Raw genomic sequence first — 16,862 nt, forward strand, 5'->3', positions numbered from 1 at the left:
CACGGTCAGGGGAGAGGCGTCCCCTGCCCTGGCCTCTCCTGTCTCAGACCTGGCCTTCCGGCCAGCAGCGATTCCCTCCGAATTCCTAACTTGGCTCGGTCGGCAGCTCTGAGCCTCCGGGCCCCTCCTGCTCTGCTTTCTAGCCACTCTCTCTTTCCTTTCGCAGCCAAGCTTCTCGAAAGGCCTGTGTACACTTGCTGTCTTCCTTCCTCACCTCCAGTTTCCTCTCCAACCCACTGCTTCCTGACCTCTTCTACTCCGCTCATCGGCTGTCACTAAGGTAATGACTTTCCTGGAGGTTAACCCTGGACACACTCACGGGCACATGACGCGCAGACACGCATCCGGTGTTTCACATTTTCCAGTTCCAGTCACTTCTATGGACAGACACGCCCCTGTAGACCTCACAGAGTCACCTGCTCCTGGCTTTCCTCCTCCTTAGTTTCTGCTAGGAACTGGAGTATCCAGACCTCTCACCTTCCGGAATCTGCCTCTTAGCATCTCACCCTGGGTTGGAGTCTAAACCACCTAGAGCTGAGGCCTTGGGGTAGGTCAGTTTTTCCAAGCCACCTTTTTCTCAGTTGCAGTATAGGGTGTCTTTACCTGGCAGGTCAGGTGGGCGGTCTTGCAGGTAAGATTTTAAGTCCCACTCTTTGAGGGACTTGAAATAAATTCAATAAAGTGTTCATGAGAAAATACAATTGAGGTCATCGTCAGATTTTCTTGTAGGTTAAGTTCCCACAGGGAGGACCAAAGGGAGAAGAAAGAGGTGGGGGGAGGGGGCAGTGGGAGAGAAAGAAGCAAAGAATAGAAAAGGGCACCAAAGACAAAAAAAGTAGGAAAGGGAGACTTAGAAAATATGAAAACCCACCAAAACAAACAAACAAACAAACAAAAAACCACATCCAGAGGAAGGAGTTTCTTCTTGGGTTAGGCAAAAAGAAAGTAAACAGGAAAAAGGTTTAAAATTCATTATCCCAGTGACAAATCCCAGGAAGCTTTCAAATCAAATTGCCCCATTTTGGGTTTTTAACTCCTTCTATCAGGTTTAACCTCTTTACCTCCTCCATCCTGGTTAAACGCCCCCTCGGCTGGTGATTAAATCCCGAAGCTACACGGAGTCTTTCAATGAATGAATGGCCCACAGAAAGAGACCCCCCCTCCCCCCAGCTGTGTTTTTCAGTTTTATTCCACTTTCCGCCCTTTTCCGTTAATGAACACAGGGCTAATCTCGGGCCTCGTCGAGGAAGAGGCTGCAGACGTTAATGAGGTAGCTGCTGGATTCCAGTATTCGCCCCTTAAGGAGGCGGCTTTGTCTGGGAAGGAAAAACACGCTGATTATCATAATAAGTGCTGCAGGGCCGCGGCCGCGGGGCACGGGCTCCGTGGGTCTGAAGCCACACTTCTAATTTTGGTGCTGGAGCCCAGGATTCATTTTGCTTCCCATTTAAGTCTCTGCCTCTGTCCCAGCTCGCGATCCCTTGAGCGGGGTGGAAAGTTGCGGGCAGCTTTGGGCCACAGATAGGGCTGCTTTGCAGAAAGTTCCTTTGTTCGACCCTACGTGCAGACCAGCAATGGGCCAGGGCGTTTCAGGCCTCTGGGATCCGTTTTCCCAAAAGCAGAGAGATGGGGGTGCACGTTTCCAACTCTGCCTCACACCAGACTTGTTTTTAGGACTCACTGGTGTTGAGCCTTTAAGGTCCTCAAATGCTAGAAAAGCCAAGGCTTAGGCATAGTCCCCGTAGAATGATCGCAGGGTCAGTGCCCATGGAACGCTCCTTCCAGGTCAGGAAACGGATGGGTATTGGTACCCCAGTCCCCCCACCAAGGGAAGGGCATGGTTGGGGCTCACATTTGGCCCCCACATAGGATGAGAGGGATGAGAGGACCAGCGATTTGTCAGGACCACTCAGATCCAGCACCAGAACCTGTAGTCACTCCTTTTATCCCCTAAATGTCCCCCTCCCCTCTGTCCAAAGTCTCCCTGGAGCCCATGAATGTCTTTATTTTTAATTGTTATTACCTTTTTTTTTGGCCGCACCCTGCGGCATGTGACATCCTAGCTCCCCGACCGGGGATCGAACCCGCGTCCCCTGCATTGGAAGCGCGGAGTCTTAACCACTGGACCACCAGGGAAGTCTCCCAGTAATCTTTTTAGAGCAAGTGTGCCTGAGTTGGAAACTTGCCCTTATGAATCCTGAGTTTTGGATGTTTCTCACCCCAAGACAGATCAATCAAGATGAGATCACTCCAATTAAACTTCAGGCTCTACCCAGACCTTCAGCCAAATGGCGGGGGGCGGGGGGGGGGGACAACTAAGGGAAAAGTGAGGTGTTTGGTGCAAGAAAACTTTTAGTTGAAAACTTCCTTAACTTACTTGTTGGCTAAAGGTTCCCTGGCATTCATGGATCAGAATTTGATACTCTTTCCAAGTTAACAAAACCAACCCTCGTCCAGCCCCCTAAATGGAAATGTTGAAGGAGGCCCAGGTGGCCAGTTGGGGCAACTCCACTCCTTTTGGTGGCAGTGACCCAGATGTTGCCTGGACTTGGGGACTGGATGAGGGTGAGCACCTCTGAGAATAGGGATCCCACCTACACTCCTCCGTGCACTTTTGGGAGAGTAAAATGACAGAGCAGTTCCTGGTGTTTCTAAAAGAGGATTTATTTTAAATAGGAAAAAAAAAATAACCCATAGGACCCTTTTCACCCTCACATACATACTAATTAAAATACGTGTCCCAAAGTCATCAATATTCCAGCACCTGATAACCTGGGGAGGGGGTGGAAGGCAGTCGAATTCAACTTCTGGGGACACCAGCAGAGGGGTCTGTGCTACTTGCTCTTGAGTGTATGGCAGCCTGTTTTAACCAGCATCCTCATTTCCGTGGTCCCCCTTCTGTGCCTGGATGGATGCTGCTCCCAGCTGCCTATGCACACGGGACCCCTGTGCCCCACGCTTCCAGCCCAGAGGTCCTGTCAGGCTTCCTGAGTGGGCCCCGTGACTCCCAGGGCCCACTGGTCTCGGCATCCTCCGTTAAGTGAATCCCAGAGGCTCAGGAGATCCCCTCGACCCCAGTTCTTCTGATTTTCTGTTTTTTCTGCTTTTATTGCCCCTTTCTCTTCTCCATCTACCCATTCTTCTCTACTTCATCACCATTTCCTCATCTGGTCCTCTGGGGGGGTGTCCTAGGCCAGCCACTCCTCCTTTGGGTGTCCCAGCACCAGCCTGGCACAAAGTGGGGTTCAGTAAGAGTATGTGGGGTGTATGTTTGGACAGGTGAGTCAATGAAGGAACTTGACTGCCATACTTGAGCTGCTAGGCGGGAGTTGTTGAGGATGCAAGAAGTTTTAGGTCAAAAGGGTGGAGGGTGGATGTCCTTTTACTGAGAGGAGTGGGCATTGCCCCACCCCAGCCCCATTTGAGTGGGGGCCTCACCAGTCTCACCCCTTCGTTCACTCATGCGTCCATCCCGTCATCCAACAGTTGATCCTTACTGAGCAAGCCCACGGTCTGGCCCCGGGCTGGGCACCTGCCACCCTAGCGCATCCCTTGATGGCCTCTGCGTCCCCGGGGGGTGGCGGGCCAGGGGGTTGCTTCTGCCCAGGGTGGCCTCGTGGCTCCCGGGCGCGGGAGGAGCGGACTCCCGCTCTGCAGGCAAGGCAGGTGGGGTGGGGTGTGAGGGGCGGGCCTGGTTTGGCCGGCTGGCCCCCTTTTAGTTCACACCCTGGGGGGGGGGCGGGGGCGGGCCTGGAACCTGCCCTTCTCCAGGGCTCCCAGCCAGCCCCTCCGGCCCTCTCGGCCTCCCACCCCATCCCCTAGCTGAGTGCTCGTGGCTGAGCTGGACCCCCGTACCTGAAGTTCAGGACTGAGGTGGCGGCGTACGGGCAGCTGTGGTGTATGTCCCCTTGGGCTCTGGCCACACAGGTCTCCCTCTTGAGTTGGGGTCCATGAGCTGGACCCCTCCCTCCATGATGCCTTCCTCCCCCTGGGGCTAAGTCCAGCTCCTTTGCCCCCCACTTGTGGGCTGGGGCGTGTCCAACGTCAAGGGCCCCTGGCCGGGAACCTCCAGGGAGCACTGCAGGCCCTGCCTCTGCCTAGCTGCCCACCTGCTCTGCTCTCCCTGGCGGCTCCTCCCCTGGCTCCCCCCTCCCCCTTGCTAGGTTGACTGCCCACCTGTGGCTCCGCTTTCCCCACCTGACCCATTTCCTCTTCTCTGTGCCCCAGTCACTGGGCTTGGGACCCTCTGGGTCTCACCCATCCAGCCCTCTACCTAACAGGTTGGTTTTCCTCGCTGAGCCCACACCTGTGGTTACCTGGCCCTGCCTGCTGCCCCGCCCACCTCCCACCTGCTTGCCTTTCGCCTGCCTCTCCCCCAGGGCAAGGAGGCCCTCCCCCTCAGGGTCGCCCAAGTTTCCGGTTGGTCTCCAGTGCTCGTGGCACCCCTCCCCTACCATCCTCAGAGGCCTCCTCCCATGGGCCTGGCCTCCCGGGCTCTGAGTGCCTGTGGGCTGCTGCCAGACCTCTGTCCTGCTCCCTTCCCCCCACCCCAATCCCCCCAGACTGCTTGTCATCATGTCCTACCGGGCCTGCCTGTACGGCCGTCCTGTATCCACGAGTCAGGCTCTGCCTTGCCCCCGGCCTCGTGGCCGGTCTGGGGGCTGCCACCTGGCCTGTCGCTTCTGTTCTTGCACCTTCTCCTGTCATTGCCATCCCTACGAGCCACCTCCCTCCACCGAAAACCAGGCTGCAGGTGAGACTGGGCCCCGTGTGTTTTCTAGGGGTGTGTGTGGCTTTTCTGGGGTCTCGCCTTGCTGGCGTTCTAACTTTCTGCCCCTCCCCAAGGTCAGCCCGTCCTCGACACCCTGGCGGCGACAGTCGGCTGAAGAACTGGACGGAAGAGGCAGGAGAGTTGCCCTGGACCAGCGTTCCTTCAGGACGGTCACCTGGCATCTCATGCCCACCTGGTGCCCCGTGACTCCCTCCTGGTTTGGGGTGAGTTTCTTGCTGTTTTGGGACACTACGATTTCATTAGGTTCAGCTCACATCTCTCAGTTCAAGGATGTACACATTTAACCTGGGAGGGGTCACTTCCAAGGGCAAGTCCTCTTCTACACCAAACATGGGGCTGGGGTTCTGGAAGCTGCCTAGAGCTGAGACCCCTGTGGGCCAGCATGGTAAGTGGGGAGCGTCCCCCTCAGGTCTGGGCCCCTGAGAACCAGCTCGGGCAGGGCACATAGTAGGTCCTCACAAAGCTTTACTGAGCATGTTAATGAAATGAATAATGGTGCATTTGCCCTCCTAATCCCGGCTAGTGGGCTGCTTTGGAGATGTGGAAACAGGAATGCTTATTTGCTGTGGAGCTGGAAAAACATTTCTCCCCACAAGCCATGGTAACGTCAGTCGCTGTGAGAAAGCTGGTTTCTCACACATGAGGCCTTGATAATGTCTTTTAATCAAATAGTGGTTTTTTGAGTGAGTTCTTCTCTTGGCCTCTTCTCCTCACCCCTGAAATTGCAATGAGATGGGAACGTTTTGTTTGTTTAAATAAAATCAGTAATGGTAGAGCAGAAGAAAGCAGGGGATTACAACCCCACGATTCACTCAGGGACTCCTCATTCGTTTATCTGGGGTTCACTTATTCAAGATGTGTTAATGGAGCCCCGGGAGGCCCAGGGTTGGGACTCTTCTCTGGGTGCCCAGGACCAGCTTTGCCTTAGGACTAGAGGGTCTAGTCGGGTGCCCCGGGAGGTCCCATGCGGTGACGTGGCTGTATGGCAGCTAAGCAAGGCGGACAGGGAGAGAGGGGGCTCTGCCGAGGGCATCTTGCTTTCTACGGTCCGGGCGACTGAGCCCATGGCGGGGCTCACGGAGGGGCCTGGGGGTGTTTTCAGAGCCAGCAGCCCCAGTGGACTGTGGCTGCCTCTGTGTCCCACAACTGAGACATTCGGGGTAGCTACTGGGGCACTTAGACGGCCGGGGTGGTCCAGGGGGGAGACGGGAAAGGCCTGGATGATGGGGGGCGAAGTTGACTCAACTCCCCAGATGTTTGTGGAGGCTCCAGTGGGCCCAGCACTGTCCTGGTCCCGATGCCAACACCCCCCCAAAACCACCTTGTTGCTCATACACGGCGTCTGTCTCTGTGACAGGGAAGTTGATGGACGGGGCTCACGTCAGAGCCGGGGGCCCTGCCTCAGGGTACGCCCGCCTGTGTGTGACCTGCTGCCCAGTGGGCAGAGCGGCTGGACCCCCTGCACTCCCTGAGGGTCTCCGGTTTCCAGCAAAGCTTCCATAAGGCTCTTTCGTCAACCAGATTTTGGAGGCAGCTCTTACGTAGCCCTGCCCTTCTCCCCTGAATTGGAAATGGGGTAGGGATGGTATTTTTTAATAACACCTGGCAGTGCAGGTAAAGAGAGGTAGAGGTATCCAGACCCGGGGGCCGATGCCTTTGTCTGCTTGTTTTCACTCCCTGGAGAGCCCATCAGGCTGCAGAGAGGTGGAGAGGGTGTGCCCAGGTCTAACTCCAGGGAAGGGGCACCGGGCAGACTCTGCCCCGTGACATTTACTCCACAGCTGGCCTTTGCCATCTGCAAACACAGTGACGTGGAAGAGAGGCCCGGGAGGGGAGCTTTTCAAAGGGCAGGATGCGGGCTCTGGGGTGTCATATCCAGAGCTTACCAGAAAGATCCGTGTAGCTCATTGGATGGAGCCAAATGCCCACGGCTCCTGGACTCTCCCTCGGGGATGTCTCGGGACCCCCTCAAGGTGGGCTGGGCCGAGGGGCAGAGTCAAGGTGGAGGCAGGCCCCCAGCCAGCCCCAGACTTTGCCAGCCCCCCGCCCCTCATCCTCAGCGTTTGGGGTGGCCTGTGTTTGGGGTGTGTTGTACTTTAGAGACACTTGTGAATGCTCCGTCTCAGGTATACACATATTCTGGGTTTTGTGTGTTATTACGCGGAAAACAGAGAAAAATAGGTCAAGTTCTCCATTTAAGAAGTCGAAACATAACATCATCTATTAGCTTCGCAGCCGATCAGCCCAAGAATTGCAGAAAGGCCGTTATCAAGTGTTGAAAGAAATGATCATTCTCAGGAAAATTCTGTTTTGATGGATTGGTCCATCCCTGAGCAGTAAGGGGTGGAATGATACCCTCGCTGGCCAGGCAGGCAGAGGACCCTGTCCTCTTGGCACGAGGGGTTCTCTGGCCGCTTGTCTTTGTGCTGAGCTGGTCCCCGGGGCCACCTCTAGCTGAATGCTTCCACGTGGGCACAGGTATCAGGGAAGCGATTGGTGGTCTTGCCCGAAAGCTGGCCCTCGGGTCCCACCTGCTTCCCCCCAGGTGGATGAGGAAGGGGGCCGAGAGCGTAGCCCAGCCTCTGCGCTCCCGGAAAGAAAGAAAATGCCCCCTCTCTCACCCTCCAATTTCCCACCTGCGGGGCCCCTGACCTAGAGCCTCCTGACTTGTGATTCAAACCCCAAATGTATTTCCAAGTACATTTCTCCAAATAATGTCAAAACTGGCAAGACTTAAGGGCAACAGCATGTGTTTCTTATTCATTCATTTACATGAAGGAACTTAAATGTGGTTTTTTTAATGAGCAACCTGACTTCCAGAAAGAAAAAAAAAAATCACCCGTCTTTAATGAGCTTGCTAATGAATCTTTCCTTGAAAAGAGGAAGGCGGCTTTACACAGAAGGGGGTGTGGAGGGAGACAAATTAAGGCCCCAAAGGGTTAAAGGGCAGTGGACAATGTCGAATCCCGCATTGTCAGCTGAACCAGGAAGGCTTTGGGGCACTGGGAGCATTTTCTTTTCAGAAGACTGACATTTAACAAGTTGCAAATGAGTCCCAAGAACTGGTTGCCTTTTCCTTCTGCGTCTTTGAGCCCTGTCCCCTGTCCTCAAGGAGCTAAGGGAGTTGAGTCCAGCCTGATCTCCCATCCCTGGTTTGAGCAGATGGAAAATTCTGGAAAAGAGTTGTATCTTTCCGAATGAGGCCATCTCAAGCGTGGGGTCCCCATTTTGAGAGGGGGAGGCCAGTCTGGGTAGGGAAGGAGGGGAGGCTTTTTACTCTGGTGCCCAGTTCCAATGGGCAGCCCCGAGTCCCAGCTGCCTGAGTGTGTCTTCAAGAAGCCAGGCCCTTTCGGGGAGAGGGGTCTGCAGGAGGGGGTGTTGCAGAGGTAGCCTCCCCTCCTGGGTATGGAGTGAGTCAGTGTTTTGGAGCCAGGAGAGGAGGGGACCAGGGTGCCCTTGGGAAGCCAATGGGAGGACACCGGCCTCCGACGCTATCGCCTACCAGTCATCCCCACACCCTGCAACGCCAGTGGGAGAGGCCCCTAGTTCATTTGGATCCTGTGCCCAGGTGAGCACAGAGAAGGGCCCGAGAGGCCCGTCTTTGGGATTCCCGCACGGCCTGGAATTCCTAGTGCTTTCCAGATTTTAGACACTTGGTCCCTTATCCCAGTCTTCATTGTGAGGGCTTTGGCTGTCCAGAGCAGAGCAGGTGCCGGGCAGCCGAGGCCGGGGTTGGCCCTGACTTGGGGGAAGGGTGTGTGAGAGAGGAATTAATTATGGGGGAGGAGGGTGGTGGAGGGTGTAGTCATGACTCTCTTAATTGCTCTCCAATTTCTTTGGGCTTCAGAAAAAAATCCAGATGGAGAGTTCTTAAGTCCTCCTTCCTGGGAGTCGGGGGGCCAGGGTAGCGGGGGAGGAAGGCTGCCCACCACCTTTTGCCTGGCGTCTCTTTGCGGAGTGAATAGGGGTCTTTGGCAGGGGCTTAAGGAGGAGACTTAGCCTGGGAGCTCCCAGGGCGGTGCAGATGGAAACAAAGGCCCAGCAGAAAGGAATGTGGGGAGCCCCCCATGGAGAACAGCCACCTGGGGATAATTGGGAGGCTGAGAGCAGATGAGTTTTCCCAGGTTCTGTGAATACATTCTCTCAATAGAAGGTGCCTTTTCTTCCCATGAAAAGAAGGAAACCTCAATTACCTTCCCCTGAAACAGAGTGTGTGTGTGTTCCCTCTTGGTGGGGGGAGCTGGGGCGCTGCCGAGGGCCCCTCGCCCTTGTGTGTGTGCCCTTGTGTGTGTGTCGGGAGCTCCGAGGCGCGCAGGCGAGAGGTGACACGATGCACGTCTAACCAGCCACCCCGTCGGCGCGACCCTGGACTCGCCCGTGCTCCCCCGTTCTAGGGCTTTCTTTTTGTGAGTTTCTCAGGAGGAGGCATCGGGGTAGCTGTGCCTGTAAACAAGAAGCTGATCAAACCAGACCTGATGCCCAAGAGACAGCCAAGGAGACGGAACTCAGGGGTGGAAAGTTGGGGCAGGAGGCCAGTCAGGGGGCCAGAGACTGACTGCACGTCTGTGCCGGCCATCCGGGACCACGGCTGTGCCGGTCCTTCTGCCTTCCCAGCCCTTTCTCAGCGCTGTCCTGTGGGTGGGGATAGAGGCATTCCTACCGGGTTGAGAAATTGGGGGTTTTGGGGCTCGGAGATCACAGGGCTGGTGTTTGCAGTTAGAAGGGGTAAGGGAGGGGGAGTCGGCAGGGCCTGTGGGGTTGGGGGCAGCCCTCAGCAAGGGGATCCTCTGAGTTGGAGGGAAAACAGTTTGCACCACCACTGCCCCAGACAGCCCCGAGGGCTCAGGCCCCTTCAGAGGAACCGGGGGCAAAGTCCCTGCCATGAGGGGAAGGAGTCCTGGGTCTCAGTCTTGGCCAGTATCTTTGTTACTGCTGGCTGCTGGGCCTCAGTTTCCCCATCTGTAAAATGAGGCAGTAGCCTATCAGTTCTCTGTATTCTATGAGGCAGGAGAAGCATGGGGTGTCAGCGCTAGAAAGGCAAGGGCCCTTTCCCCAGAAGAGGGGAGGGAGAGCCCCAGGTGTCCAGATTGGGCCCCCGCTGGCCTCCTGGCTGAGAGCAGGGCACACCCCTGCTACTCAGGCCTTGTCAGTCAGAGGAGAGAGTTCAAATCGGGTGCTCCGGGCACCTGAGAGTCAGGCAGCGGCCCTGAATTGGCCCTCTGGGACCTGGTTCCAGCCTATGTTCAGCTCACACTGTGGGTGTGACCTTGGCCCTTGTCTCCAGCCCTCTGGGCCTGTTTTCCCATCTGTGAAATGGGACAGTGCAGGCTCGAGGTCATCTGAGGGTCTTTGGAGCTCTGGATTCCTTCCAGTTGCTCAGTGGTCATCTGTGGGTGGTTTGTTTGCTAGGTCTTTAGAATCAGAGGGCTGGAGATCTCTGCTCCTTTGCCTTTCAACCCCCCTCTACTTTATTATTTTTTTTTGCCGTACGCGGGCCTCTCACTGCTGTGGCCTCTCCCGTTGCGGGGCACAGGCTCCGGACGCGCAGGCTCAGCGGCCGTGGCCCACGGGCCCATCCGCTCCGCGGCATGTGGGATCCTCCCGGACCGGGGCACGAACCCGCGTCCCCTGCATCGGCAGGCGGGCTCTCAACCACTGCGCCACCAGGGAAGCCCTACTTTATTATTATTATTTTTTGGCCGTGCTGAGCGTCATGTGGGATTGTAGTTCCCCGACCAGGGATTGAACCCTGGTCCCCTGCAGTGGGAGGCGGAGTCTTAACTACTGGACCGCCCAGGAAGTCCCACAACCCCCCTCTACTTTAGAGACAAGGAAACCAGAGACCCGAGAGGGCCGGGATGGCAGGCTGTGGATGTGAAGCCCACCGCCCATGGCCAGGCAGTGGGGGAGCGGTCATCAGCCTGTCTCCATGGTCAGCTTTTCGTGAACACAGATCTAATGGGACTCGCACTCCAAAGCAGCTCCAAAGGGCTGCCTGCGTGCTGCGGTGCAGGGAATGCATTTATGGAACATTCTTCCACACAGGTGGGCTGCCGGCCAGGCCTGGAACACCTTTCTGGGCCGTGTCATGAGCCTGGCCCCGTGGCGGCAGTCCCAGGAGGGCGGGCCTGGCCGTACCATCCCCTGTGGCTCGCCCTGGGCCTTTTGGTGCTCCGGCTTTGCTCAGCTGAGAACTTCCTGAAAAAGCCGTCAGGGAGGCAAGTTCTGGAAAAGCCATCAGTCACCGGGCCTGCCCCGGCTGCCCATCTCAGACTCAGTTTTGCAAACATCTCTCGCTGTCTCTTTGTGCTTCAGAGTGTGGTCATAAAGCGCTCACAAAACCCTCGGTCAGGCCTACGCCCGGTGATTACCACGGTGGGCTGCAGCCTTTGTCTTGTGACCTTGGTTGCTACAATACCTGCAAGCTGAAATGAGGGATGGAAAAGTTGCCCGCTTCAATTAGACCGGCAGACTGCCTTTCCCAAGGCTTCCTCTGCCACTCTATCCATTAGCGGTAAACATAAGCCAAATAGGCCTTAATTCTCTCTAATTGCCCACTCCTGAAGCAAAGAGTGAAATTCCAGGAAGAGGCGTATGTAAACATCCTCCATAGCCCGGCCAACTGAAATTAGAGGGCTGATGGGGGCCAGCAAGAGCGAGGAGGACATGATTTCCAAAGCTGTCCCAATTACCTGTCCCATTTTCATAAATGAGCCCATGTTGTCTAGGGCCCTGGCCTTCACAAAGGTACAGGAAATTAACTCCGCAAAGAGCCTGCATTTGTCGGGGAAAGTTGTAAGAGGGTGCTCGTTACTCAACAGGTAGGGAGCGTGAGATCCGAGGCGAGGCTCGTGGCTGTTTGTATAAACTACAGGCTCTATTTCTGAGAATCACCGTTTTATTAAAAATCATCCTTTTCCACCTTTCCCTGCTCTCAACATCCACAAATGATTTGTACCAAAGACATGCCAGATCAGTGAGGCCCCATTTGCCCCCAGAAAAGAGGAACTTCAAAAATTTTGAGAGGCAGAGCTAGAGTTGTCTAATCCTCTTAAGCTCCAGAGGACGTTTTCGGTGTAAAGCAGCAGCGCTTCCTGCGTGGATTATGGACGCAGCACACGTATTTATGAGGTCTTCGATCAGTCGCTTGCGACAATTGTTCCTCTGGACCCTCTAAGGAGGCCTTGTGTTCTCCTTTGGTTCCAGACACTGACTCATCTCCACAGTGTCTCCATCTGTTACGATTTCAGCCTGGCACCGCGGTGCTCATACGTCACGGCAGACCCAGGGCTGGGACACGCAGCTCGGAAACCAAGGCACGACTTTGCCGGGGCTGCGTCTTCAAGGAGCAGCCTGGGGTCTGCACGAAAGTTAATTACGGACAATCAGGAACTCTGAGGGTTCCTGAGGCCCCTGGGCAGAAGCAGGAAAAAACCCAGATGCTCTGAGCTGCTTTTGATTTCCTGGGTCCTATTAAAAGACATCAAAGAGAACCAAACCGGAACGACTCACCAAAGCCCTTTCCCATGTTTCTTTGTCCCACGGGAAGAGGCAGTGGCTGTGGTCCTGCTGCATTGGCCTCCCCAGGCGCTCACAGGCTCCTGGGGAGGGCTGGAAACTCTCCCGGGGGCGTCCAGCGCAACACGGGCACCCAGAGAGCCCTTAGAAAACCAGTCTACCCTCGGTCACCCATGGGCTGATGACCGCTTGATTAACACTGATTTTTAAAAAAGGCTTTCTGTTTCTTGGTTATAAAAGCAGCCAATTAGGGGAGAACAGTGTTTGGGAAGCTGAGGGCCAGGGAAGGAATTCTTACAGGGATTGGAAGCAAGAGGTGAGCCCTCTGTGCCCAGCCAGGTCTTGGGCACCCCAGTGAGTGAACCACTGGGAATAGGGGGGCAGTGGCAGCCGGGACGGGTACCCAAGTGGCTTAAGTCAGGGCAGGGGGGTTGGAGAGGGTCTCTTCCTTCCTCGGGGTTCCTTGGAGGACCACGGGGTGCTCCTTTTTCATTCTCCTTTTTCTCTAGGTTTTGTTATCATTCTAGCCCCTCCCCTTACAGGGCTGTTCAAACCTCAGCCATCACAGACCATCTGTCAGCCACACCTGCCCACCTTCACTAGAGCCTGCTGAATGTATGTTCAAAATCAAGTCCCGCAAAATATTTTAAATAAATGAACAGCCTCTTTTTTTTTTTTCTTCTGAGCAGTTTTAGATTTACAGAAAAAGTGAGTGGCAAGTACAGGGAAGTCCCATACCCCGCCCCCCCATCCCCTGATGTTAACATCTGGCATTAATGTGGCACATTTGTTACCACTGAGGAGCCGACCTTGATAACACAGTTATTCACTGAAGTTCATGGTTTATATCATTCGGGGTCACTCTTTGTGTCCTACAGTCTGTGGGTTTTGACAGGTATATAATGACATGTGTCTATCATTATTCAACTTTAAGGCAAATGCTTGAAGTCAAAGACCTGATGTAACCGGTCAGGCTTTTATATGGTGCTGATGAAAATTTGTATGTAATTGTTAAAGTGAAGGTGTCTGTCCAGGCAGCCTCATCCTTCATCTTCCATCCCATGGTTTTAGGACACACTGCCCATTCAAGACTCCACAACCCTGGTGTGGTCCACAGCCCACTTCCCTTGTCTCATCCAGGGCCAGGCGCCCAGCTGACCGCACTCCCATCATGCCTGAGCACATGCTAACGCTGGCCTGGCTGTGCCCCCCGGTGCCCTTCCCTCATGGTGGAATGTCCTGCCAGGAAGCCTTCTACCCAGCCTTCGGGTGTGTACAGCTCAGCTCTCACTCGTGAAATGGCCCTGAGCCTTTGGGTTCCATAAATGGGCACTTAGCATTATGGGTGGCACCAACCAACCCAAGGGCTCTTGGGTTGAGAGCCGTGTCCACACCTCCACACCTGCCCCATCGGCTTCAAATACCCCCGGAAGCTGTGGTGGGGAGCTTGGCGGGTGAGAGAGTGAGCCAGTGCAATGAAAAGCGAAATGCTTGGTTTCACCAATTCCACGCTTGCTAGAAGCTGGGGCGTCCCTGCTTCCGTTGGGTGAGATTCTATTTCAGTGACCCAGTGCTTTCTCATTCCAGCTGAAGCCGTCTCGAATCCTCCGTGGGACAGGACTGTGGACACGCAACCCCAGTACCCTCCAGCTCCAAAATCGTAAGTTGCTGGGCCGTGGGGAGCACCTCTGTGGTTGATCACCAGTGGGGGCCGGCTGCCACCCAGAGCAGCCTCGTGGGAGGGGCTGGTGAGCGCTGGTCCGTGGTCCGCTCACGGGGAGAGGGGTGCCCGGTGAGCCTAGTTGAGCGTGGACCTGGGGGGCTTGTGTTCGGAGGCAGGACCCCCCCCCCCAGCCTCCTCGTGTCGTCTCTGTGGCAAAAGAATTCTATAGGCGGCTTCAAGTGCCGGACCCCCAAAGAATGTTTCCTCTTTCACTCCTCTAAATGAATGGCCCTTTCATTGCTCAGTCTCCCTTTGGCTCTTATGCCGCAGGGCAGACTAGGATGGAAGTGGCCTAGCTGGGGGGCCCTTCAAAGGGCCAAGGAGAAAACGCGGGCCAAGAGACCAGCCTCTCAAACGGGCTTCGAGCTGCAGTGACCTTCACTTACCTTCCCCCCCTTGAAATGTCTGGAAAACGGAATGGACAGATTTTCTGTCTTCAAAGTTTCCGGCTAAACCTCTTCAAGTTCTTTATTGTTTGGGACTGAGACACTCAGCAATGGTAATGGGTAGTTCCTTTTGTATTTGCCTTGAAAGGCCAAAATATTTTTATATGGCTACAGACAAAGCCATCTGTTTTAAGATGAACTCTATGTCCGTCGTTTCCCACCGGGGAGATCGTGTATACCGTGTGTGTCTCTGTGCACTCCTGGGTCTTGAAACAGGTTTCTCATGGGGATGGCCATTCACAGGGGTCCACGGGGAAGCACCTGCCCCACCAAGGGGGCCTGGGGACTCTGACCCTCATCTGTGTAGGATGTGACCCCCGGGGGGGCGGCGGGTGTTCTGGCTGCACTAACATGTACTCTGCCTGTGCCTGCATCCGCCATGCATATGTGTCAAGGACTGTGGGTTGTGTGCACCTTGGTGGTTAACTTGGTGGGAAGAAGCTGGAAGGTCAAATATACTGTGAATGTTCTATTGTTCTGGTCGGGAGGTCATTTTGCTGGGTTCTGTTACCTGGTCCAAATAAGTGAATGGATGAATAAATGAATGAAGGCGTGAAAGAGTGAAGAAACTAATAAATAGGTAAAGAAGCGTACCCTGAAGGAGATCCAATTTGAGGCACAGGAGCTCGATAGATAAGTCAATAAAGCATTGAATCAGTATATAAACAGGGCCAGGCAGGAACCGATGTCAGGTCATCGTGGACTAAGGGAACACGTACAATTCAAGTATGTAGCGCCTAAAGTTTGTCCATGAAAGAATAAAGCCTAGATGAAAGAATGAATAAGAAGTCAAGAGGCATAAACCAGTAGTGAGGGTGAGATTATGCGGCCCATCAAAGTGAAAAGATGCAAGAGAAAGGGCACGGACGATTGAAAGGAAGAAGAAAAACGGAAAGACGCAAAATAATAACTAAGCAGGAAGATCACTTTTAAAATTAGGGGGTGAGAAAATATATAAGGAGGACTATGTCAGGTTATTAGGAGCCAAGCATTAGGATTAGTCCAGATACATGCTCCAGCCATAGAAAAAAAAGAGAAACAACAGAGGAAGAGTTCAAAAGGTAGTTAAAACCGAAAAAGGACCCAGGGGACCAGAGAGGAGAGTTAACTTTAACCAAATTTTTTCTAACTCTGGGCACACATAAATAAATAAACACTGAAATGAAAGAAAGCCAAAAAAAGAAAAAAAAAGGAGAAAGGAAAGGATGGGATGAATAAGTAGTGGACGTACGTGGACCCAGATGGGAGCGTGGCAGGAGGGGTTTCGAGTCATCCAGTCCTGGGACCTGAGATCTGTTCCACGAAAGGACTAAAAAAGAGAGAGAACAAAATAAAGCATCTAAATAAAAACCAAGAAATATGGAAGAAAAAGTAACAAGTGTTCAGTCCAGGAATACATTAGTGGATGAATAAATAAACATATAAAAGAAGGCGGTGCTAGGAGTCGAGTAATAGACTGTCATGAATCAAGGTTGGTCCAGTTCTAAAAGCCGCAGTACTATCAGAACATAATAAGCATCTCCATAAACAAGTGAATGAGCATCTAAAGAAACAAAGACACGATGGAGTGAGGCAGGGAGGGGCCATGGCCACAGGCACTCCTGAGGGGCCTGTTGGAAGGTTGTAATTAATCTTCGCCACTGTCTGGGCACCAAAGATCCAGGAGGAGGAAAGAAGACAGACGAGAAAGGAGGAGTTTTGGAAAGCTGCAACAAAAGAGAGAAAGAAAGAGTTAAGAGGTGGTAAATGGGTATATTCTTGGAAGAGGGTTAGGCTAAGAGTGATAAAAAAGGACCAGCCCCAACTGTAGATCACAATGGGTCAAAATCTGGGCACTCGTTCCGTTAGTAGAGGAGTGTATACCTAATAAGAAGAGAAACACAGCAGGAAGGAAGAATGGTATGAATGAATGAAGGAAGGAAGGAACGAACGAGACGTGGAGAGGCAGGGCCCCAGGATGCCGTTTGCAGGTAACGTTATAGGATTCATCACTTCATGGCACCTGAGCGCCGAGGAATGAAAGAATGCAAGAAAGAAAGAGTGAGAGAGCGAAAGAGAGAAACAGTGAAAATGGGAGAGAAATGATAAATCAGAGATTAAATTAGAAATGAAAAAGGAAAAAAGGAGAAAGGTAATATATTAACAGACAGATTATAGGAGAGAGCAGCTCTAGGAGTAAGAATGAGAGGGGGGCCTGAACCAAGCCCAGTGACGAATTCACATCTGGGCTTCTGAGATGGGCCGCCACCTACCCAACCAGGAGGCAGTTCAAAGCTGAAATGCATAAGGGAGGACCTCAGTGAGGCCAGGGAGGGGAAGGCCCACTGCTTGTAGATTATCATGTATCCAGTTAGGTGCCCCTGCCAGCCAGAAGTGTAGAAAC

The sequence above is a fragment of the Neophocaena asiaeorientalis genome, unplaced genomic scaffold, assembly GCF_003031525.2.
Source record: "Neophocaena asiaeorientalis asiaeorientalis breed wild unplaced genomic scaffold, Neophocaena_asiaeorientalis_V1.1 scaffold476, whole genome shotgun sequence".
Lineage (NCBI taxonomy): Eukaryota > Metazoa > Chordata > Mammalia > Artiodactyla > Phocoenidae > Neophocaena > Neophocaena asiaeorientalis.